At 45.0% G+C, this 21275-nt stretch overlaps 25 non-coding genes and 1 pseudogene across 25 annotated transcripts; 25 read left to right on the forward strand and 1 right to left on the reverse strand.

Moving 5' to 3' along the window:
• Nucleotides 1-1009: 1009 nt before the first annotated feature.
• Nucleotides 1010-1184, reverse strand: LOC115247420 (uncharacterized; annotated as a pseudogene).
• Nucleotides 1185-6164: 4980 nt separating this feature from the next.
• LOC115247416 (U2 spliceosomal RNA) lies at nt 6165-6355 on the forward strand. The gene has a single exon (XR_003886489.1). It is a non-coding gene; the product is annotated as a U2 spliceosomal RNA (small nuclear RNA).
• A 636-nt stretch (nt 6356-6991) lies between these two features.
• LOC115247377 (U5 spliceosomal RNA) lies at nt 6992-7109 on the forward strand. The gene has a single exon (XR_003886450.1). It is a non-coding gene; the product is annotated as a U5 spliceosomal RNA (small nuclear RNA).
• A 239-nt stretch (nt 7110-7348) lies between these two features.
• Nucleotides 7349-7540, forward strand: LOC115247412 (U2 spliceosomal RNA). The gene has a single exon (XR_003886485.1). It is a non-coding gene; the product is annotated as a U2 spliceosomal RNA (small nuclear RNA).
• A 654-nt stretch (nt 7541-8194) lies between these two features.
• On the forward strand, nt 8195-8312 carry LOC115247427 (U5 spliceosomal RNA). Its single transcript, XR_003886497.1, has one exon. It is a non-coding gene; the product is annotated as a U5 spliceosomal RNA (small nuclear RNA).
• A 215-nt stretch (nt 8313-8527) lies between these two features.
• Nucleotides 8528-8718, forward strand: LOC115247414 (U2 spliceosomal RNA). The gene has a single exon (XR_003886487.1). It is a non-coding gene; the product is annotated as a U2 spliceosomal RNA (small nuclear RNA).
• A 640-nt stretch (nt 8719-9358) lies between these two features.
• Nucleotides 9359-9476, forward strand: LOC115247428 (U5 spliceosomal RNA). Its single transcript, XR_003886498.1, has one exon. It is a non-coding gene; the product is annotated as a U5 spliceosomal RNA (small nuclear RNA).
• Nucleotides 9477-9709: 233 nt separating this feature from the next.
• On the forward strand, nt 9710-9899 carry LOC115247418 (U2 spliceosomal RNA). Its single transcript, XR_003886491.1, has one exon. It is a non-coding gene; the product is annotated as a U2 spliceosomal RNA (small nuclear RNA).
• Nucleotides 9900-10541: 642 nt separating this feature from the next.
• LOC115247378 (U5 spliceosomal RNA) lies at nt 10542-10661 on the forward strand. Its single transcript, XR_003886451.1, has one exon. It is a non-coding gene; the product is annotated as a U5 spliceosomal RNA (small nuclear RNA).
• A 231-nt stretch (nt 10662-10892) lies between these two features.
• LOC115247408 (U2 spliceosomal RNA) lies at nt 10893-11083 on the forward strand. Its single transcript, XR_003886481.1, has one exon. It is a non-coding gene; the product is annotated as a U2 spliceosomal RNA (small nuclear RNA).
• Nucleotides 11084-11729: 646 nt separating this feature from the next.
• Nucleotides 11730-11847, forward strand: LOC115247429 (U5 spliceosomal RNA). Its single transcript, XR_003886499.1, has one exon. It is a non-coding gene; the product is annotated as a U5 spliceosomal RNA (small nuclear RNA).
• A 229-nt stretch (nt 11848-12076) lies between these two features.
• On the forward strand, nt 12077-12266 carry LOC115247410 (U2 spliceosomal RNA). Its single transcript, XR_003886483.1, has one exon. It is a non-coding gene; the product is annotated as a U2 spliceosomal RNA (small nuclear RNA).
• A 636-nt stretch (nt 12267-12902) lies between these two features.
• On the forward strand, nt 12903-13020 carry LOC115247431 (U5 spliceosomal RNA). The gene has a single exon (XR_003886501.1). It is a non-coding gene; the product is annotated as a U5 spliceosomal RNA (small nuclear RNA).
• Nucleotides 13021-13236: 216 nt separating this feature from the next.
• On the forward strand, nt 13237-13426 carry LOC115247411 (U2 spliceosomal RNA). Its single transcript, XR_003886484.1, has one exon. It is a non-coding gene; the product is annotated as a U2 spliceosomal RNA (small nuclear RNA).
• Nucleotides 13427-14071: 645 nt separating this feature from the next.
• LOC115247432 (U5 spliceosomal RNA) lies at nt 14072-14189 on the forward strand. The gene has a single exon (XR_003886502.1). It is a non-coding gene; the product is annotated as a U5 spliceosomal RNA (small nuclear RNA).
• Nucleotides 14190-14421: 232 nt separating this feature from the next.
• LOC115247417 (U2 spliceosomal RNA) lies at nt 14422-14610 on the forward strand. Its single transcript, XR_003886490.1, has one exon. It is a non-coding gene; the product is annotated as a U2 spliceosomal RNA (small nuclear RNA).
• A 640-nt stretch (nt 14611-15250) lies between these two features.
• LOC115247375 (U5 spliceosomal RNA) lies at nt 15251-15369 on the forward strand. The gene has a single exon (XR_003886448.1). It is a non-coding gene; the product is annotated as a U5 spliceosomal RNA (small nuclear RNA).
• Nucleotides 15370-15603: 234 nt separating this feature from the next.
• Nucleotides 15604-15794, forward strand: LOC115247419 (U2 spliceosomal RNA). Its single transcript, XR_003886492.1, has one exon. It is a non-coding gene; the product is annotated as a U2 spliceosomal RNA (small nuclear RNA).
• Nucleotides 15795-16438: 644 nt separating this feature from the next.
• On the forward strand, nt 16439-16556 carry LOC115247433 (U5 spliceosomal RNA). Its single transcript, XR_003886503.1, has one exon. It is a non-coding gene; the product is annotated as a U5 spliceosomal RNA (small nuclear RNA).
• A 231-nt stretch (nt 16557-16787) lies between these two features.
• LOC115247430 (U2 spliceosomal RNA) lies at nt 16788-16978 on the forward strand. Its single transcript, XR_003886500.1, has one exon. It is a non-coding gene; the product is annotated as a U2 spliceosomal RNA (small nuclear RNA).
• Nucleotides 16979-17612: 634 nt separating this feature from the next.
• On the forward strand, nt 17613-17730 carry LOC115247434 (U5 spliceosomal RNA). The gene has a single exon (XR_003886504.1). It is a non-coding gene; the product is annotated as a U5 spliceosomal RNA (small nuclear RNA).
• A 231-nt stretch (nt 17731-17961) lies between these two features.
• On the forward strand, nt 17962-18148 carry LOC115247413 (U2 spliceosomal RNA). Its single transcript, XR_003886486.1, has one exon. It is a non-coding gene; the product is annotated as a U2 spliceosomal RNA (small nuclear RNA).
• A 636-nt stretch (nt 18149-18784) lies between these two features.
• Nucleotides 18785-18901, forward strand: LOC115247379 (U5 spliceosomal RNA). The gene has a single exon (XR_003886452.1). It is a non-coding gene; the product is annotated as a U5 spliceosomal RNA (small nuclear RNA).
• Nucleotides 18902-19130: 229 nt separating this feature from the next.
• On the forward strand, nt 19131-19321 carry LOC115247407 (U2 spliceosomal RNA). The gene has a single exon (XR_003886480.1). It is a non-coding gene; the product is annotated as a U2 spliceosomal RNA (small nuclear RNA).
• A 638-nt stretch (nt 19322-19959) lies between these two features.
• On the forward strand, nt 19960-20074 carry LOC115247376 (U5 spliceosomal RNA). The gene has a single exon (XR_003886449.1). It is a non-coding gene; the product is annotated as a U5 spliceosomal RNA (small nuclear RNA).
• A 209-nt stretch (nt 20075-20283) lies between these two features.
• On the forward strand, nt 20284-20472 carry LOC115247415 (U2 spliceosomal RNA). The gene has a single exon (XR_003886488.1). It is a non-coding gene; the product is annotated as a U2 spliceosomal RNA (small nuclear RNA).
• The last annotated feature ends 803 nt before the right edge of the window (nt 20473-21275 follow it).

Here is a 21275-nt window from a genome sequence, read left to right on the forward strand (position 1 = left end):
AAAGTGCCTTGAAAACAATTTTGATTGTATAAGACACTATATAAATAAAGATTGATTTGATTTGATTTGATATCACACTTTACTGAAGTCTCAGATTGCTTATCAGAAAAAGTATATCATATTCACATTTTCTGCTTTAAGAAGATTGCGGCTCTGCCTTTTGCTTACTGTGTCGGCTTCGGCGGGCTATGTTGCACGTTGATGCTCATTCGCTATCTCCTTTCACGTGACATAGGCCAGCTCAATACGCCGCCAGGTATAAGGGGTGTCCCGGCACATATTAATTTAAGTAACTAATCTAAAACGGCGGAAAGTGATGCATACATCCCCCTTTTTTTCTTTTTTTTTAGTTAGTATCGATATTTATAAAGAAAAATCGATACCAAATGAGTAGCTTGTCAGTATTGATATATCGATACCACGTGATTGATCCGCCCATCCTTAATGTCCGGAATTAACAGATATGTGTGGAGGTATGTCATCAAATTTCAAGGTTTTTTAAGGGAAGAAATTCATTCCAAAACAATGACATTGTTCAGATCATGGTGACTTTCTTCTGAAAATCTGGAATAGAAATGCGGTAATTAATAATAGACCTCGGACTGCAATCTTGTGTTTTTTACTGCTCTGAAGTCACTTGGATGGTATATACTCGCTTTTCCCCAATCCCTGCGGAGAAAAAGCACAGGGCACAAAAGAGCCTTCACCCCACTGCCAAAACTCTGGTAAACAACTGAAGTGCCCTTACACTGGAAGTAGTTTATTTCCATGCAGCTTTGAATTCTAAAATTGCTTATACATGTCTTGCTTCAATTTGGAGATGACACAGGACTGCCTGTAGAGGGTCGTGCTTGACACCCATGGCTTTTGAAGTGAAAGTGCACATGGCAAAAGGGGCACCAAGCAGCGAGGCAAAGCGGCCCTGCCCTTGCAATGCGCTCTGAAAAGTGACAACATTGCAGAGAGAGAGAGAGAGACACACACTTACTGTTGATTGTCCACAAACTAGAGAAGGCGCACCACTCCCAGCTAGACTGCAATACTGGGCCAATGCGTGGAGTGAATGGAGCAAGCTCCTGTTTCAGCTCCTGTCTGCAAAAATGCATTTAATATATAGTCCCCTGATAGAGGACATATCAGATATTAAACTGATAAGAACAGATTTTTTCTTTTTCTTAGATTATTGGCACTCAATCATCTTTACATTTCCGGCTTTGAGTAAAAGGTTCACATATACACCTCAAATATGCCATAAAATATTCAATAGTTGAGACATTTTCAAATTTTGAGTAAAAGTTCACATATACACCTCAAATATATACCAATAAAATATCCAAATTGTGAGGACTATAAAACCATTTTTAAGAAAAATATATATACATTTAGAATAATTTCTCTAAAACAGTCTTGTAGGTAAAATAGCCATTTCCAATTGGTTAAAGGTGTTACATTTAGTGTTCATGTGTCCTTTGAAAGCTTCTTAAAAGGTCCGTACAAGGGAGTGCATCAGTTCAAAACATATCCATCTTTGTGCAGAGCGTGGTGAGTCCCTACCAAGCCTCACTCAGCCTGCTCCTCCAAACATTTGATCTCTCGGGATACTGTTGGTGGTCAGCGGAGATCCTCGCCCTGCTGCTCCTTCCCGCCTACCGCACCCGGAGAGCCAGGCCGCTGCTGCCTTGACCTTTGCTGTGGAGCTCCGGCTCCTTCGTCCGAATGGGCACAGAGGCGATTCTTCTTGTGGCGGTGTCCTAGGCCTGCCGCCCGCAGTTCCGGCCCCTTGAACCATTGCTGCAGCCATCCGGATCACCGCCACGGGGGGGATCTGCATGTGCTTCCTTACCAGCAAGTTTCTGGAGGTCCATGTGGCGTCTTTTATGGCGGCTAGGGTGAGCCACTGCTTGGCAAAGTCCTTCGGTGGTATTACAGTTGGGCTCACCCCATACAGCACCAGTTGTGCTGTAAGGACCTCCCTTGCTGGCAAGTACGGGAATTTCAAGGAAGCCGGCCATTGCCCACTGGTCTTTGGCAGCACTGCACTCCCAGAGGAGATGCCTCACCGACTCAGGCGCGGCCACAACCAGGCCGGGGGCAGGTTGCGTGTGCCGCCATGCCTCGGGGAGTGCATGACGGACCTGACCGGGAGGATCTCATGAGCCACCATCCACGACAGGTCCCGGAGTCTGTTTGGGAGAGCAGGGTGGTTCACATTGCGCCAAACGTTGAGGGCTCACCTAATGCGAGGCCGCGCACTGGACTCACTGGCTCGCGCTCCTGCACAACAGAAATCAAAGAGCGGTGGTTAGTTAAAGTATGCAACTCCTCATTTTCCAAATTAAAATGCACTAAAAACCTCTGGATAAAACTATATGCCGTCGGTAGGTTAAAAGACACGGGCACCGAGAGGTTTATTGGTTCAATTTTTAGTTTTTCTGAGGTACGTCCCATCCAAAAGCGTGCCATTGCCGCTGTCTTTGGGTTTTTGGATGGGGCTGTGACTATGCCCACATGTATAGCTGTGAACCTGGCCCTAAGAACAGGTGCAGGTCCGGGACGTCTTTTCCTCCTTTTTCTTTTGTTTTTTTCATGATTGTTCTCTTCAGTTTTTCCATTTTGGACCCCACAGGAAGTAAAAGATGGCTCTCTCCAGTTCTAAAATCACACTTCTGGGGGGGAAAAAAACAGAACTGATCAGTAAAAGCAAAGGTAAAATCACTGCTTTGGTTATTAAAACCTTCCCTTCCATAGTCAGTCCTCTAAGTCCCCAGAATCCTAGTTTTTTTGTCTGACTTTCCCTACCATGTCCGGCCAATTTGTTTTCCCTCCCCCCTCCCGAGCAAATTTAACACCAAGTATTTTTGGTCAGTCTGTGTCACGGTCAGGGGGAGTCCTGTCATGTCTGTCGCTGTCCATGGCCCGTAAAACTGGGCTCGTGTCTTTTCTTTGTTTAGTTTTGACCCAGAGGCCCGTCCGAACCAGTCAGTCAAGTCCAGCGTCCCTGTTAACAGATAAAAGGTCAGTGCATAAAACATTCACGTCGTCCATATATAAAACACATCTTGTTTCCAGTCCTCCACTCCCCGGCACTTGCACCCCATTGATTCGTTTTGTCCCTTCTCAAGATCTGTGCCAGTGGTTCAATGCAGATAACGTAGAGGAGGGCCGATAACGGACACCCCTGACGGACACCGCAGTTAATGTCCACTGCTTTTGTCAGATGCCCATTAAATAGAATTCTGCTGGTGATGTCCCGGTACAGCAGACCCACCAAGCTACAAATCTTTCTGGGAACCCCATTTTTTGCAGTACCTGGAAAAGGTACTGGTGCGAGAACCGATCAAAGGCTTTCTCAAAATCTAAGTTTAAAACTACTAGCCTCATGTTTCTGTCTCTCGCATAACATGGTGTCTCGGATCAGTACGAGGCTGTCGGTGATCTTCCTCCCCGGAATGGCACAGGCTTGATCCGGGTCAATCACCTCTTCTAAAAACGTGGACATACGTGTTGCTAAAAGTTTGCTAAAAGTTTACAGTCCAACATTTAAAAGGTGATAGGTCTCCAGTTCTTTAGTTCTGTCTTGTCTTTTGTTTGTGAAGGGAGAGTCACTATCCCTACTCTAAAACTGTCAGGAAGTCCGGTCGAGTCTTTCAAATTCCATAAAAACAGTGATTAAGTCATGTGCTAAAAGGTCCCAAAAAGTCAAATAAAAATTCTACAGGAAGTCCATCTTGTCCAGGGGGACTTCCCAGTTTTAAAACTACGTAGAGAATTATTAACTATAAAAGGGTAAAATCCTGGGATAAAAGCACGCTGTTGTTCACCGTTTTATTAGGAATTTTTAAAATTTCATTCATGGTGTCAATTTGAACGGGTTTTTCTTTATACAATTTTCCATAAAAGCTTTCAATTGTCCTCTTTAATTCCATCTATAGTTTCGGTTGTGCACCCATTTTCTTTAGTCAATTGTGTAATGGTCCCCCCTTTGTTATGATTTTCTTGAAGAAATACCTTGTGCACTTTTCCCCCTCTTCATTTCCCATTCATTGCTTCTTAAATGACCCTTTGCTTTGAATTCTGATAAAACCGACATCTCTTTTTTACTTGTTAATTTCTTCATTAAAATCGATACCTTGTTGGTTAAGGTTAAAATAGCGCTGTAGTCGCTTCTGCAGTCCCATCATGCGTCTGGTTTCCCTATTCTTTTTTTTCCTTACCTGCCTGCCTAAAGAAAGTCCGGGTCCTTCCCTTCAACCATCTCCCACCAGTGTGCTCGTGTGTCGTAGAAGTCCTGAAGGTCTGCCACCTGTGTACTGCTCCCTGTACTGTCTAACTAACTCCCTATCTTCCAAGAGGGAGCAGTTGAGTTTTCCACAGACCACTTCCTGATGTCACACCTGAAGGCAGTGAAGGGTGCAGGAGAGCATGAGGTGATCGGAGAAGAAGACAGGTGTTAGTCTAGCATCAGTTGCTGGGCAGGTCCCGTGTAAAAACATAATCTATGCGGGAGGCTCTGGTGCCATCACCACTGAACCAGGTGAAGCCCTCCTCCCTGGGATGCATGGTTTTAAAACAGTCTTGAAGTTTAAAATCCCTGCATATGCCCTGTAATAAAACTGATGTTTTGTCTACTTTAAAATCTTCCCTGTTCTTCTCCTATCTTTCCTACTTAAAATACAGTTAAAATCTCCCCTACTACTAAAGGTACCCTACCTAGCATGTGGGACTGCAAGTCTTCTAAAAGGTCATACCTGTCATTTTTTTCATTAAAGCCATAAATATTTAAGATTTTAAAATCCTGTTCCATAAAAGTCAAATGTGTTAAAGCGCCCGACCATTTTTCACCACAGTGCTACCTTTTAGCAGAACCTGGGGGTTTTTGATTAAAATGGCCACTCCCATCATTTCTGTTTTCATTTGATCCACTCCAAAGGGATGTCTGTGGCCACATCTCCTCCCACTGGCGGTAGTGGTTTAAAAATGGTAAGCCACATTCCTGTAATAAAAACACATCAGACTTAAAGGAACTTAAAAAGGATAAAACACTTTGGGCTCTAACTCTTGACCTCGCACTTCTCACATTGATAGTGGAAATGTTGAGAGTCATGAGTATGTTTAAAATGACAAGTACAAACATTTTAAAAGAAGCAGGTATCTTAAGAATAAGTAACAAGCACATTTATATTGCCTTGTTACTTGTGCTGTAACAGGTTCTCATCGAAAGATCCCCTACATCCAGGGGCTAAGCTTTGAGAATCTGTCCTCCTGAAAGCAAAGTCTGCTGCGCTTTCTGAATGGAGTTGACTGTAGTGCTACATTTAGAAAGGAACATTCATTAGATGAACTGGAAGAGGAGCCACTGTCCTGATCCACAGGGGGACTGTGATGTTCAGATTCAGCTCTCCCCTCTTCTCTGAGGCTGATTCAGCCCCAGAGTTGGACAGTTCAGATGCTGTTCTTTTTAAACTAGGTTGGGCATCTGGGAGGGAAGTGGAGCTCTGCTCCTCCTCCACAATATGGAGACTCCTAATGGAGTCATCATCAGTAGAGGCGAGCCGAACCCCACTGTCTGCCTGATGGCTCCTCCCAACTCCATGTCAGCTTCACTGGGTGGGGTCCAGGCCCCTCCCTTTGCCCAACCTCACTGGACTCCTCTCCTCTCAAGCACAGGTTTTGGAGGGAGATTTGAATTTCCCTCCAAATCAGTTCGCACCTCATTTTCTGTTGGCCCCTTTTCCTCCTGTTTTTTCCTAGCTTTCAATTTGTTAGCGAAAGACAAAGGACAGTCGCGGAAAAGATGGTCTGCTGCTTCCACAAAGATTGCACTTCCTCCCAGTGGTACACTCCTCAAAGGAATGTCCAACTGCTCTGCATTTTCCGCACACAATAACTGGACAAAGCCTCTGCCAGATGCCCCTGCTCGCCGCATTTGCGGCAGAGTTTCGGTTGACCCTGATAATAGGACGTAGCCTCCCGATTCAACTTGCACACATTTGGAATTTGCCCCAGAGTGCAAAAACGTTTGTTCCCATGTAACAGTTTTAACCTCACCACTTGGGAGGAGGTGCAAAATTGGTATTTTGTTGTTAGTGAGGCTTTATGGCCTCACCATCAACTGTTCAGCCTGTGGTAATGCCAATGTTACTTTGAGCAAGCAGTCAAAGACCATCGCTTCTCCGGCCTTTGGCTAAGATCAAGTTGTAGTATCTGTTCTTATCAGTTTAATATCTGATATGTCCTCTATCAGGGGACTATATATTAAATGCATTTTTGCAGACAGGAGCGAAACAGGAGCTTGCTCCATTCACTCCACGCATTGGCCCAGTATTGCAGTCTAGCTGGGAGTGGTGCGCCTTCTCTATAGTTTGTGGACAATCAACAGTAGTGTGTTTCTCTCTCTCTCTGCAATGTTGTCACTTTTCAGAGCACATTGCAAGGCCAGGCCGCTCTGGCCTCGCTGCCCCTTTTGCCAGTGCACTTTCACTTCAAAAGCCATGGGTGTCAAGCACGACCTCTACAGGCAGTCCTGTGTCAATCTCCAAATTGAAGCAAGACATGTATAAGCAATTAGAATTCAAAAGCTGCCATGGGAAATAAACTACTTCCAGTGTAAGGGCACTTCAGTTGTTTACCCAGAGTTTTGGCAGTGGGGTGAAGGCTCTTTGTGCCCCGTGCTTTTTTCTCCACAGGGATTGGGGAAAAGCGAGTAATATACCATCCAAGTGACTTCAGAGCAGTAAAAAACACAAGATTGCAGTACGAGGTCTATTATTAATTACCACATTTCTATTCCAGATTTTCAGAAGAAAGTCACCATGATCTGAACAATGTCATTGTTCTCTGGTCAAAGGATGAGTTGAAGGACAAATGTTGTTATTCACCAACAAAGTCTAAATTCTTAGAACAATTGTAGAGTAAAAGAGGAAGTCTCACCATCACACAATTGCCCGGGGGCGACCGTGGGCACAGCTCCACTCAGCCTGCCAGGGCCACTTGCATGTGGTTCTCTGCAAAGCGTACAAGTCTTTCGCCTTTTACTAAAGACTTCCGTGCAGAGGAGGCAGCGCTTTGTCAGTTGCATTTTTTGGCAGGCTCTGCCACTGGTAAAGCCCTTGTACACCTGTGAAAAGATATGCGATTCAAACTTGCACACGTTTGGAATTTGCCCCAGAAAGGTCGACAAACAGTCTGGAGTGCAAAAACGTTTGTTCCCATGTAGCAGTTTTAAACCTCACCACTTGGGAGGAGGTGCAAATTGGTATTTCGTTGTTAGTGAGGCTTTATGGCCTCACCATCAACTGTTTCAGCCTTGGTATGCCAATGTACTTTGAGCAAGCAGTCAAAGACCATCGCTTCTTCTCGGCCCTTTTGGCTAAGATCAAGTGTAGTATCTGTTCTTATCAGTTTAATATCTGATATGTCCTCTATCAGGGGACTATATATTAAATGCATTTTTGCAGACAGGAGCTGAAACAGGAGCTTGCTCCATTCACTCCACGCATTGGCCCAGTATTGCAGTCTAGCTGGGAGTGGTGCGCCTTCTCTATAGTTTGTGGACAATCAACAGTAAGTGTGTGTATCTCTCTCTCTCTCTCTCTCTCTGCAATGTTGTCACTTTTCAGAGCGCATTGCAAGGGCAGGGCCGCTCTGCCTCGCTGCGTGGTGCCCTGTTTGCCAGGTGCACTTTCACTTCAAAAGCCATGGGTGTCAAGCACGACCTCTACAGGCGTCCTGTGTCATCTCCAAATTGAAAGCAAGACATGTATAAGCAATTTAGTAATTAAAAGCTGCATGGAAATAAACTACTTCCAGTGTAGGGCACTTCAGTGTTTACCAGAGTTTTGGCAGTGGGGTGAAGGCTCTTTTGTGCCCCGTGCTTTTTCTCCAAGGGATTGGGGAAAATCGAGTATATACCATCCAGTGACTTCAGAGCAGTAAAAAACACAAGATTGCAGTCCGAGGTCTATTATTAAATTACCCACATTTCTATTCTCAGATTTTCAGAAGAAAGTCACCATGATCTGAACATGTCATTGTTCTCTGGTCAAAGGATGAGTTGAAGGACAAATGATGGTTTATTTACCAAACAAAGTTCCTAAATTCTTAGAACAATTGTAGAGTAAAAGAGGAAGTCTCACCATCACACAATTGCCCGGGGCGACCGTGGGCACAGCTCCACTCAGCCTGCAAGGGCTACTTGCATGTGGTTCTCTGCAAAGCGTACAAGTCTTTCGCCTTTTACTAAAGACTTCCGTGCAGAGGAGCAGCGCTTTGTCAGTTGCATTTTTTGCCAGGCTCTGCCACTGGTAAAGCCTTGTACACCTGTGAAAAGATATGCGATTCAAACTTGCACACGATTGGAATTTGCCCCAGAAGTGCAAAAACATTTGTTCCCATGTAGCAGTTTTAACCTAACCACTTGGGAGGAGGTGCAAATTGGTATTTCGTTGTTAGTGAGGCTTTATGGCCTCACCATCAACTGTTCAGCCTGTGGTAATGCCAATGTACTTTGAGCAAGCAGTCAAAGACCATCGCTTCTCAGGCTTTTGGCTACGATCAAGTGTAGTATCTGTTCTTATCAGTTTAATATCTGATATGTCCTCTATCAGGGGACTATATATTAAATGCATTTTTGCAGACAGGAGCTGAAACAGGAGCTTGCTCCATTCACTCCACGCATTGGCCCAGTATTGCAGTCTATCTGGGAGTGGTGCGCCTTCTCTATAGTTTGTGGACAATCAACAGTAAGTGTGTGTATCTCTCTCTCTCTCTCTCTGCAATGTTGTCACTGTTCAGAGCGCATTGCAAGGCCAGGGCCGCTCTGCCTCGCTGCCCCTTTTGCCAGGTGCACTTTCACTTCAAAAGCCATGGGTGTCAAGCACGACCTCTACAGGCAGTCCTGTGTCATCTCCAAATTGAAGCAAGACATGTATAAGCAATTTAGAATTCAAAAGCTGCATGGAAATAAACTACTTCCAGTGTAAGGGCACTTCAGTTGTTTACCAGAGTTTTGGCAGTGGGGTGAAGGCTCTTTTGTGCCCCGTGCTTTTCTCCACAGGGATTGGGGAAAAGCGAGTAATATACCATCCAAGTGACTTCAGAGCAGTAAAAACACAAGATTGCAGTCCGAGGTCTATTATTAATTACCACATTTCTATTCCAGATTTTCAGAAGAAAGTCACCATGATCTGAACAATGTCATTGTTCTCTGGTCAAAGGATGAGTTGAAGGACAAATGTTGTTATTCACCAAACAAAGTCTAAATTCTTAGAACAATTGTAGAGTAAAAGAGGAAGTCTCACCATCACACAATTGCCCGGGGCGACCGTGGGCACAGCTCCACTCAGCCTGCAAGGGCCACTTGCATGTGGTTCTCTGCAAAGCGTACAAGTCTTTCGCCTTTTACTAAAGACTTCCGTGCAGAGGAGCAGCGCTTTGTCAGTTGCATTTTTTGCCAGGCTCTGCCACTGGTAAAGCCTTGTACACCTGTGAAAAGATATGCGATTCAAACTTGCACACGTTTGGAATTTGCCCCAGAAAGGTCGACACAGTCTGGAGTGCAAAAACGTTTGTTCCCATGTAGCAGTTTAACCTCACCACTTGGGAGGAGGTGCAAATTGGTATTTCGTTGTTAGTGAGGCTTTATGGCCTCACCATCAACTGTTCAGCCTGTGGTAATGCCAATGTACTTTGAGGCAAGCAGTCAAAGACCATCGCTTCTCAGGCCTTTTGGCTAAGATCAAGTGTAGTATCTGTTCTTATCAGTTAATATCTGATATGTCCTCTATCAGGGGACTATATATTAAATGCATTTTGCAGACAGGAGCTGAAACAGGAGCGTTGCTCCATTCACTCCACGCATTGGCCAAGTATTGCAGTCTATCTGGAGTGGTGCGCCTTCTCTATAGTTTGTGGACAATCAACAGTAAGTGGTGTATCTCTCTCTCTCTCTCTCTGCAATGTTGTCACTTTTCAGAGCGCATTGCAAGGGCAGGGCCGCTCTGCCTCGCTGCTGGTGCCCCTGTTTGCCAGGTGCACTTTCACTTCAAAAGCCATGGGTGTCAAGCACGACCTCTACAGGCAGTCCTGTGTCATCTCCAAATTGAAGCAAGACATGTATAATCAATTTAGAATTTAAAAGCTGCATGGAAATAAACTACTTCCAGTGTAAGGGCACTTCAGTTGTTACCAGAGTTTTGGCAGTGGGGTGAAGGCTCTTTGTGCCCCGTGCTTTTTCTCCACAGGGGATTGGGAAAAGCGAGTATATACCATCCAAGTGACTTCAGAGCAGTAAAAACACAAGATTGCAGTCCGAGGTCTATTATTAATTACGACATTTCTATTCCAGATTTTCAGAAGAAAGTCACCATGATCTGAAACAATGTCATTGTTCTCTGGTCAAAGTATAGTTGAAGGACAAATGTTGTTATTCACCAAACAAAGTCTAAATTCTTAGAACAATTGTAGAGTAAAAGAGGAAGTCTCACCTCACACAATTGCCCGGGGCGACCGTGGGCACAGCTCCACTCAGCCTGCAAGCGCCACTTGCATGTGTTCTCTGCAAAGCGTACAAGTCTTTCGCCTTTTACTAAAGACTTTCCGTGCAGAGGAGCAGCAGCGCTTTGTCAGTTGCATTTTTTGCAGGCTCTGCCACTGGTAAAGCCTTGTACACCTGTGAAAAGATATGCGATTCAAACTTGCACACGTTTGGAATTTGCCCCAGAAGGTCGACACAGTCTGGAGTGCAAAAACGTTTGTTCCCATGTAGCAGTTTTAACCTAACCTTGGGAGGAGGTGCAAATTGGTATTTCGTTGTTAGTGAGGCTTTATGGCCTCACCATCAACTGTCCAGCCTGTGGTAATGCCAATGTACTTTGAGCAAGCAGTCAAAGACCATCGCTTCTCGGCCTTTTGGCTAAGATCAAGTGTAGTATCTGTTCTTATCAGTTTAATATCTGATATGTCCTCTATCAGGGGACTATATATTAAATGCATTTTTGCAGACAGGAGCTGAAACAGGAGCTTGCTCCATTCACTCCACGCATTGGCCCAGTATTGCAGTCTAGCTGGGAGTGGTGCGCCTTCTCTATAGTTTGTGGACAATCAACAGTAAGTGTGTGTATCTCTCTCTCTCTGCAATGTTGTCACTTTTCAGAGCGCATTGCAAGGGCAGGGCCGCTCTGCCTCGCTGCGTGGTGCCCTGTTTGCCAGGTGCACTTTCACTTCAAAAGCCATGGTGTCAAGCACGACCTCTACAGGCAGTCCTGTGTCATCTCCAATTGAAGCAAGACATGTATAAGCAATTTAGAATTTAAAAAGCTGCATGGCAAATAAACTACTTCCAGTGTAAGGGCACTCAGTTGTTTTACCAGAGTTTTGGCAGTGGGGTGAAGGCTCTTTTGTGCCCCGTGCTTTTTCTCCACAGGGATTGGGGAAAAGCGAGTAATATAACCATCCAAGTGACTTCAGAGCAGTAAAAAACACAAGATTGTCAGTCCGAGGTCTATTATTAATTATCACATTTCTATTCCAGATTTTCAGAAGAAAGTCACCATGATCTGAACAATGTCATTGTTCTCTGGTCAAAGGATGAGTTGAAGGACAACTGTTGTTATTCACCAAACAAAGTCTAAATTCTTAGAACAATTGTAGAGTAAAAGAGGAAGTCTCACATCACACACAATTGCCCGGGGCGACCGTGGGCACAGCTCCACTCAGCCTGCAAGGGCCACTTGCATGTGGTTCTCTGCAAAGCGTACAAGTCTTTCGCCTTTTACTAAAGACTTCCGTGCAGAGGAGCAGCGCTTTGTCAGTTGCATTTTTTGCCAGGCTCTGCCACTGGTAAAGCCTTGTACACCTGTGAAAAGATATGCGATTCAAACTTGCACACGTTTGGAATTTGCCCCAGGTCGACACAGTCTGGAGTGCAAAAACGTTTGTTCCCATGTAGCAGTTTTAACCTCACCACTTGGGAGGAGGTGCAAATTGGTATTTCGTTGTTAGTGAGGCTTTATGGCCTCACCATCAACTGTTCAGCCTGTGGTAATGCCAATGTACTTTGAGCAAGCAGTCAAAGACCATCGCTTCTCGGCCTTTTGGCTAAGATCAAGTGTAGTATCTGTTCTTATCAGTTTAATATCTGATATGTCCTCTATCAGGGGACTATATATTAAATGCATTTTTGCAGACAGGAGCTGAAACAGGAGCTTGCTCCATTCACTCCACGCATTGGCCCAGTATTGCAGTCTAGCTGGAGTGGTGCGCCTTCTCTATAGTTTGTGGACAATCAACAGTAAGTGTGTTTCTCTCTCTCTCTGCAATGTTGTCACTTTTCAGAGCGCATTGCAAGGGCAGGGCCGCTCTGCCTCGCTGCGTGTGCCCTGTTTGCCAGGTGCACTTTCACTTCAAAAGCCATGGGTGTCAAGCACGACCTCTACAGGCAGTCCTGTGTCATCTCCAAATTGAAGCAGACATGTATAAGCAATTTAGAATTTAAAAGCTGCATGGAAATAACTACTTCCAGTGTAAGGGCACTTCAGTTGTTTACCAGAGTTTTGGCAGTGGGGTGAAGGCTCTTTTGTGCCCCGTGCTTTTTCTCCCACAGGGATTGGGGAAAAGCAAGTAATATACCATCCAAGTGACTTCAGAGCAGTAAAAAACACAAGATTGCAGTCCGAGGTCTATTATTAATTACCACATTTCTATTCCAGATTTTCAGAAGAAAGTCACCATGATCTGAACAATGTCATTGTTCTCTGGTCAAAGGATGAGTTGAAGGACAATGTTGTTATTACCAAACAAAGTCTAAATTCTTAGAACAATTGTAGAATAAAGAGGAAGTCTCACCATCACACAATTGCCCGGGGCGACCGTGGGCACAGCTCCACTCAGCCTGCAAGGGCTACTTGCATGTGGTTCTCTGCAAAGCGTACAAGTCTTTCGCCTTTTACTAAAGACTTCCGTGCAGAGGAGCAGCGCTTTGTCAGTTGCATTTTTTGCCAGGCTCTGCCACTGGTAAAGCCTTGTACACCTGTGAAAAGATATGCGATTCAAACTTGCACACGTTTGGAATTTGCCCCAGAAGTGCAAAAAACGTTTGTTCCCATGTAGCAGTTTTAACCTCACCACTTGGGAGGAGGTGCAAATTGGTATTTCGTTGTTAGTGAGGCTTTATGGCCTCACCATCAACTGTTCAGCCTGTGGTAATGCCAATGTACTTTGAGCAAGCAGTCAAAGACCATCGCTTCTCGGCCTTTTGGCTAAGATCAAGTGTAGTATCTGTTCTTATCAGTTTAATATCTGATATGTCCTCTATCAGGGACTATATATTAAATGCATTTTTGCAGACAGGAGCTGAAACAGGAGCTTGCTCCATTCACTCCACGCATTGGCCCAGTATTGCAGTCTATCTGGGAGTGGTGCGCCTTCTCTATAGTTTGTGGACAATCAACAGTAAGTGTGTGTATCTCTCTCTCTCTCCCTGCAATGTTGTCACTTTTCAGAGCGCATTGCAAGGGCAGGGCAGCTCTGCCTCGCTGCGTGGTGCCCTGTTTGCCAGGTGCACTTTCACTTCAAAAGCCATGGGTGTCAAGCACGACCTCTACAGGCAGTCCTGTGTCATCTCCAAATTGAAGCAAGACATGTATAAGCAATTTAGAATTTAAAAGCTGCATGGAAATAACTACTTCCAGTGTAAGGGCACTTCAGTTGTTTACCAGAGTTTTGGCAGTGGGGTGAAGGCTCTTTTGTGCCCCGTGCTTTTTTCTCCACAGGGATTGGGGAAAAGCGAGTAATATACCATCCAAGTGACTTCAGAGCAGTAAAAAACACAAGATTGCAGTCCGAGGTCTATTATTAATTACCACATTTCTATTCCAGATTTTCAGAAGAAAGTCACCATGATCTGAACAATGTCATTGTTCTCTGGTCAAAGGATGAGTTGAAGGACAAATGTTGTTATTCACCAACAAAGTCTAAATTCTTAGAACAATTGTAGAGTAAAAGAGGAAGTCTCACCATCACACATTGCCCGGGGCGACCGTGGGCACAGCTCCACTCAGCCTGCAAGGGCCACTTGCATGTGGTTCTCTGCAAAGCGTACAAGTCTTTCGCCTTTTACTAAAGACTTCCGTGCAGAGGAGCAGCGCTTTGTCAGTTGCATTTTTTGCCAGGCTCTGCCACTGGTAAAGCCTTGTACACCTGTGAAAAGATATGCGATTCAAACTTGCACACGTTTGGAATTTGCCCCAGAAAGGTCGCACAGTCTGGAGTGCAAAAACGTTTGTTCCCATGTAGCAGTTTTAACCTCACCACTTGGGAGGAGGTGCAAATTGGTATTTCGTTGTTAGTGAGGCTTTATGGCCTCACCATCAACTGTTCAGCCTGTGGTAATGCCAATGTACTTTGAGCAAGCAGTCAAAGACCATCGCTTCTCGGCCTTTTGGCTAAGATCAAGTGTATATCTGTTCTTATCATTTAATATCTGATATGTCCTCTATCAGGGGACTATATATTAAATGCATTTTTGCAGACAGGAGCTGAAACAGGAGCTTGCTCCATTCACTCCACGCATTGGCCCAGTATTGCAGTCTAGCTGGGAGTGGTGCGCCTTCTCATAGTTTTGTGGACAATCAACAGTAAGTGTGTATCTCTCTCTCTCTCTCTGCAATGTTGTCACTTTTCAGAGCGCATTGCAAGGGCAGGGCCGCTCTGCCTGCGTGGTGCCCTTTTGCCAGGTGCACTTTCACTTCAAAAGCCATGGGTGTCAAGCACGACCTCTACAGGCAGTCCTGTGTCATCTCCAAATTGAAGCAAGACATGTATAAGCAATTTAGAATTTAAAAGCTGCATGGAAATAAACTACTTCCAGTGTAAGGGCACTTCAGTTGTTTACCAGAGTTTTGGCAGTGGGGTGAAGGCTCTTTTGTGCCCCGTGCTTTTTCTCTCCAGGGATTGGGGAAAAGCGAGTAATATACCATCCAAGTGACTTCAGAGCAGTAAAAAACACAAGATTGCAGTCCGAGGTCTATTATTAATTACCACATTTCTATTCCAGATTTTCAGAAGAAAGTCACCATGATCTGAACAATGTCATTGTTCTCTGGTCAAAGGATGAGTTGAAGGACAAATGTTGTTATTCACCAAACAAAGTCTAAATTCTTAGAACAATTGTAGAGTAAAAGAGGAAGTCTCACCATCACACAATTGCCCGGGGCGACCGTGGGCACAGCTCCACTCAGCCTGCAAGGGCCACTTGCATGTGGTTCTCTGCAAAGCGTACAAGTCTTTCGCCTTTTACTAAAGACTTCCGTGCAGAGGAGCAGCGCTTTGTCAGTTGCATTTTTTTGCCAGGCTCTGCCACTGGTAAAGCCTTGTACACCTGTGAAAAGATATGCGATTCAAACTTGCACACGTTTGGAATTTGCCCCAGAAAGGTCGACACAGTCTGGAGTGCAAAAACGTTTGTTCCCATGTAGCAGTTTTAACCTCAACCACTTGGGAGGAGGTGCAAATTGGTATTTCGTTGTTAGTGAGGCTTTATGGCCTCACCATCAACTGTTCAGCCTGTGGTAATGCCAATGTACTTTGAGCAAGCAGTCAAAGACCATCGCTTCTCGGCCTTTTGGCTAAGATCAAGTGTAGTATCTGTTCTTATCAGTTTAATATCTGATATGTCCTCTATCAGGGGACTATATATTAAATGCATTTTTGCAGACAGGAGCTGAAACAGGAGCTTGCTCCATTCACTCCACGCATTGGCCCAGTATTGCAGTCTAGCTGGGAGTGGTGCGCCTTCTCTATAGTTTGTGGACAATCAACAGTAAGTGTGTTTCTCTCTCTCTCTCTCTCTGCAATGTTGTCACTTTTCAGAGCGCATTGCAAGGGCAGGGCCGCTCTGCCTCGCTGCGTGGTGCCCTGTTTGCCAGGTGCACTTTCACTTCAAAAGCCATGGGTGTCAAGCACGACCTCTACAGGCAGTCCTGTGTCATCTCCAAATTGAAGCAAGACATGTATAAGCAATTTAGAATTCAAAAGCTGCATGGAAATAAACTACTTCCAGTGTAAGGGCACTTCAGTTGTTTACCAGAGTTTTGGCAGTGGGGTGAAGGCTCTTTGTGCCCCTGCTTTTTCTCCACAGGGATTGGGGAAAAGCGAGTAATATACCATCCAAGTGACTTCAGAGCAGTAAAAAACACAAGATTGCAGTCCGAGGTCTATTATTAATTACCACATTTCTATTCCAGATTTTCAGAAGAAAGTCACCATGATCTGAACAATGTCATTGTTCTCTGGTCAAGGATGAGTTGAAGGACAAATGTTGTTATTCACCAAACAAAGTCTAAATTCTTAGAACAATTGTAGAGTAAAAGAGGAAGTCTCACCATCACACAATTGCCCGGGGCGACCGTGGGCACAGCTCCACTCAGCCTGCAAGGGCTACTTGCATGTGGTTCTCTGCAAAGCGTACAAGTCTTTCGCCTTTTACTAAAGACTTCCGTGCAGAGGAGCAGCGCTTTGTCAGTTGCATTTTTTGCCAGGCTCTGCCACTGGTAAAGCCTTGTACACCTGTGAAAAGATATGCGATTCAAACTTGCACACGTTTGGAATTTGCCCCAGAAAGGTCGACACAGTCTGGAGTGCAAAAACGTTTGTTCCCATGTACAGTTTTAACCTCACCACTTGGGAGGAGGTGCAAATTGGTATTTCGTTGTTAGTGAGGCTTTATGGCCTCACCATCAACTGTCAGCCTGTGGTAATGCCAATGTACTTTGAGCAAGCAGTCAAAGACCATCGCTTCTCGGCCTTTTGGCTAAGATCAAGTGTAGTATCTGTTCTTATCAGTTTAATATCTGATATGTCCTCTATCAGGGGACTATATATTAAATGCATTTTTGCAGACAGGAGCTGAAACAGGAGCTTGCTCCATTCACTCCACGCATTGGCCCAGTATTGCAGTCTAGCTGGGAGTGGTGCGCCTTCTCTATAGTTTGTGGACAATCAACAGTAAGTGTGTTCTCTCTCTCTGCAATGTTGTCACTTTTCAGAGCGCATTGCAAGGGCAGGGCCGCTCTGCCTCGCTGCGTGGTGCCCCGTTTGCCAGGTGCACTTTCACTTCAAAAGCCATGGGTGTCAAGCACGACCTCTACAGGCAGTCCTGTGTCATCTCCAAATTGAAGCAAGACATGTATAAGCAATTTAGAATTTAAAAGCTGCATGGAAATAAACTACTTCCAGTGTAAGGGCACTTCAGTTGTTTACCAGAGTTTTGGCAGTGGGGTGAAGGCTCTTTTGTGCCCCGTGCTTTTTCTCCACAGGGATTGGGGAAAAGCGAGTAATATACCATCCAAGTGACTTCAGAGCAGTAAAAAACAAGATTGCAGTCCGAGGTCTATTATTAATTACCACATTTCTATTCCAGATTTTCAGAAGAGTCACCATGATCTGAACAATGTCATTGTTCTCTGGTCAAAGGATGAGTTGAAGGACAAATGTTGTTATTCACCAAACAAAGTCTAAATTCTTAGAACAATTGTAGAGTAAAAGAGGAAGTCTCACCATCACACAATTGCCCGGGGCGACCGTGGGCACAGCTCCACTCAGCCTGCAAGGGCCACTTGCATGTGGTTCTCTGCAAAGCGTACAAGTCTTTCGCCTTTTACTAAAGACTTCCGTGCAGAGGAGCAGCGCTTTGTCAGTTGCATTTTTTGCCAGGCTCTGCCACTGGTAAAGCCTTGTACACCTGTGAAAGATATGCGATTCAAACTTGCACACGTTGGAATTTGCCCCAGAAAGGTCGACACAGTCTGGAGTGCAAAAACGTTTGTTCCCATGTAGCAGTTTTAAACCTCACCACTTGGGAGGAGGCAAATTGGTATTTCGTTGTTAGTGAGGCTTTATGGCCTCACCATCAACTGTTCCAGCCTGTGGTAATGCCAATGTACTTTGAGCAAGCAGTCAAAGACCATCGCTTCTCGGCCTTTTGGCTAAGATCAAGTGTAGTATCTGTTCTTATCAGTTTAATATCTGATATGTGCTCAGGGGACTATATATTAAATGCATTTTTGCAGACAGGAGCTGAAACAGGAGCTTGCTCCATTCGCTCCACGCATTGGCCCAGTATTGCAGTCTAGCTGGGAGTGGTGCGCCTCTATAGTTTGTGGACAATCAACAGTAAGTGTGTTTCTCTCTCTCTCTCTCTCTCTCTCTGCAATGTTGTCACTTTTCAGAGCGCATTGCAAGGGCGGGCCGCTCTGCCTCGCTGCGTGGTGCCCTGTTTGCCAGGTGCACTTTCACTTCAAAAGCCATGGGTGTCAAGCACGACCTCTACAGGCAGTCCTGTGTCATCTCCAAATTGAAGCAAGATGTATAAGCAATTTAGAATTAAAAGCTGCATGGAAATAAACTATTCCAGTGTAAGGGCACTTCAGTTGTTTACCAGAGTTTGGCAGTGGGTGAAGGCTCTTTGTGCCCCGTGCTTTTTCTCCACAGGGATTGGGGAAAAGCGAGTATATACCATCCAAGTGACTTCAGAGCAGTAAACACACAAGATTGCAGTCCGAGGTCATTATTAATACCACATTTCTATTCCAGATTTTCAGAAGAAATCACCATGATCTGAACAATGTCATTGTTCTCTGGTCAAAGGATGAGTTGAAGGACAAATGTTGTTATTCACCAAACAAAGTCTAAATTCTTAGAACAATTGTAGAGTAAAAGAGGAAGTCTCACCATCACGAAATGCCCGGGGCGACCGTGGGCACAGCTCCACTCAGCCTGCAAGGGCCACTTGCATGTGGTTCTCTGCAAAGCGTACAAGTCTTTCGCCTTTTACTAAGACTTCCGTGCAGAGGAGCAGCGCTTTGTCAGTTGCATTTTTTGCCAGGCTCTGCCACTGGTAAAGCCTTGTACACCTGTGAAAAGATATGCGATTCAAACTTGCACACGTTTGGAATTTGCCCCAGAAGGTCGACACAGTCTGGACAAAAACGTTTGTTCCCATGTAGCAGTTTTAACCTCACCACTTGGGAGGAGGTGCAAATTGGTATTTTGTTGTTAGTGAGGCTTTATGGCCTCACCATCAACTGTTCAGCCTGTGGTAATGCCAATGTACTTTGAGCAAGCAGTCAAAGACCATCGCTTCTCGGCCTTTTGGCTAAGATCAAGTGTAGTATCTGTTCTTATCAGTTTAATATCTGATATGTCCTCTATCAGGGGACTATATATTAAATGCATTTTTGCAGACAGGAGCTGAAACAGGAGCTTGCTCCATTCACTCCACGCATTGGCGCAGTATTGCAGTCTAGCTGGGAGTGGTGCGGCTTCTCTATAGTTTGTGGACAATCAACAGTAAAGTGTGTTTCTCTCTCTCTCTCTCTGCAATGTTGTCACTTTTCAGAGCGCATTGCAAGGCAGGGCCGCTCTGCCTCGCTGCGTGGTGCCCTGTTTGCCAGGTGCACTTTCACTTCAAAAGCCATGGGTGTCAAGCACGACCTCTACAGGCAGTCCTGTGTCATCTCCAAATTGAAGCAAGACATGTATAAGCAATTTAGAATTTAAAAGCTGCATGGAATAAACTACTTCCAGTGTAAGGGCACTTCAGTTGTTACCAGAGTTTTGGCAGTGGGGTGAAGGCTCTTTTGGCCCGTGCTTTTTCTCCATGGGATTGGGGAAAAGCGAGTAATATACCATCCAAGTGACTTCAGAGCAGTAAAAAACACAAGATTGCAGTCCGAGGTCTATTATTAATTACCACATTTCTATTCCAGATTTTCAGAAGAAAGTCAGTGATCTGAACAATGTCATTGTTCTCTGGTCAAAGGATGAGTTGAAGGACAAATGTTGTTATTCACCAAACAAAGTCTAAATTCTTAGAACAATTGTAGAGTAAAAGAGGAAGTCTCACCATCACACAATTGCCCGGGGCGACCGTGGGCACAGCTCCACTCAGCCTGCAAGGGCCACTTGCATGTGGTTCTCTGCAAAGCGTACAAGTCTTTCGCCTTTTACTAAAGACTTCCGTGCAGAGGAGCAGCGCTTTGTCAGTTGCATTTTGGCCAGGCTCTGCCGGTAAAGCCTTGTACACCTGTGAAAAGATATGCGATCAAACTTGCACACGTTTGGAATTTGCCCCAAAGTGCAAAACGTTGTTCCCATGTAGCAGTTTTAACCTCAACCACTTGGGAGGAGGTGCAAATTGGTATTTCGTTGTTAGTGAGGCTTTATGGCCTCACCATCAACTGTTCACCTGTGGTAATGCCAATGTACTATGAGCAAGCAGTCAAGACCATCGCTTCTCGGCCTTTTGGCTAAGATCAAGTGTAGTATCTGTTCTATCAGTTTAATATCTGATATGTCCTCTATCAGGGGACTATATATTAAATGCATTTTTGCAGACAGGAGCTGAAACAGGAGCTTGCTCCATTCACTCCACGCATTGGCCCAGTATTGCAGTCTAGCTGGAGTGGTGCGCCTTCTCTATAGTTTGTTGGACAATCAACAGTAAGTGAGCTCTCTCTGCAATGTTGTCACTTTTCAGAGCGCATTGCAAGGGCCAGGGCCGCTCTGCTCGCTGCTGGTGCCCTGTTTGCCAGGTGCACTTTCACTTCAAAAGCCATGGGTGTCAAGCACGACCTCTACAGGCAGTCCTGTGCTCTCCAAATTGAAGCAAGACATGTATAAGCAATTTAGAATTCAAAAGCTGCATGGAAATAAAACTACTTCCAGTGTAAGGGCACTTCAGTTGTTTACCAGAGTTTTGGCAGTGGGGTGAAGGCCTCTTTTGTGCCCGTGCTTTTTCTCCCAGGGATTGGGGGAAAAGCGAGTAATATACCATCCAAGTGACTTCAGAGCAGTAAAAACACAAGATTGCAGTCCGAGGTCTATTATTAATTACCACATTTCTATTCCAGATTTTCAGAAGAAAGTCACCATGATCTGAACAATGTCATTGTTCTCTGGTCAAAGGATGAGTTGAAGGACAAATGTGTTATTCACCAAACAAAGTCCTAAATTCTTAGAACAATTGTAGAGTAAAAGAGGAAGTTCTCACCATCACACAATTGCCCGGGCGACCGTGGGCACAGCTCCACTCAGCCTGCAAGGGCCACTTGCATGTGGTTCTCTGCAAAGCGTACAAGTCTTTCGCCTTTACTAAACTTTCCGTGCAGAGGAGCAGCGCTTTGTCAGTTGCATTTTTTGCCAGGCTCTGCCACTGGTAAAGCCTTGTACACCTGTGAAAAGATATGCGATTCAAACTTGCACACGTTTGGAATTTGCCC

Source organism: Takifugu rubripes, chromosome 20, assembly GCF_901000725.2.
Source record: "Takifugu rubripes chromosome 20, fTakRub1.2, whole genome shotgun sequence".
Taxonomy (NCBI): Eukaryota; Metazoa; Chordata; class Actinopteri; order Tetraodontiformes; family Tetraodontidae; genus Takifugu; species Takifugu rubripes.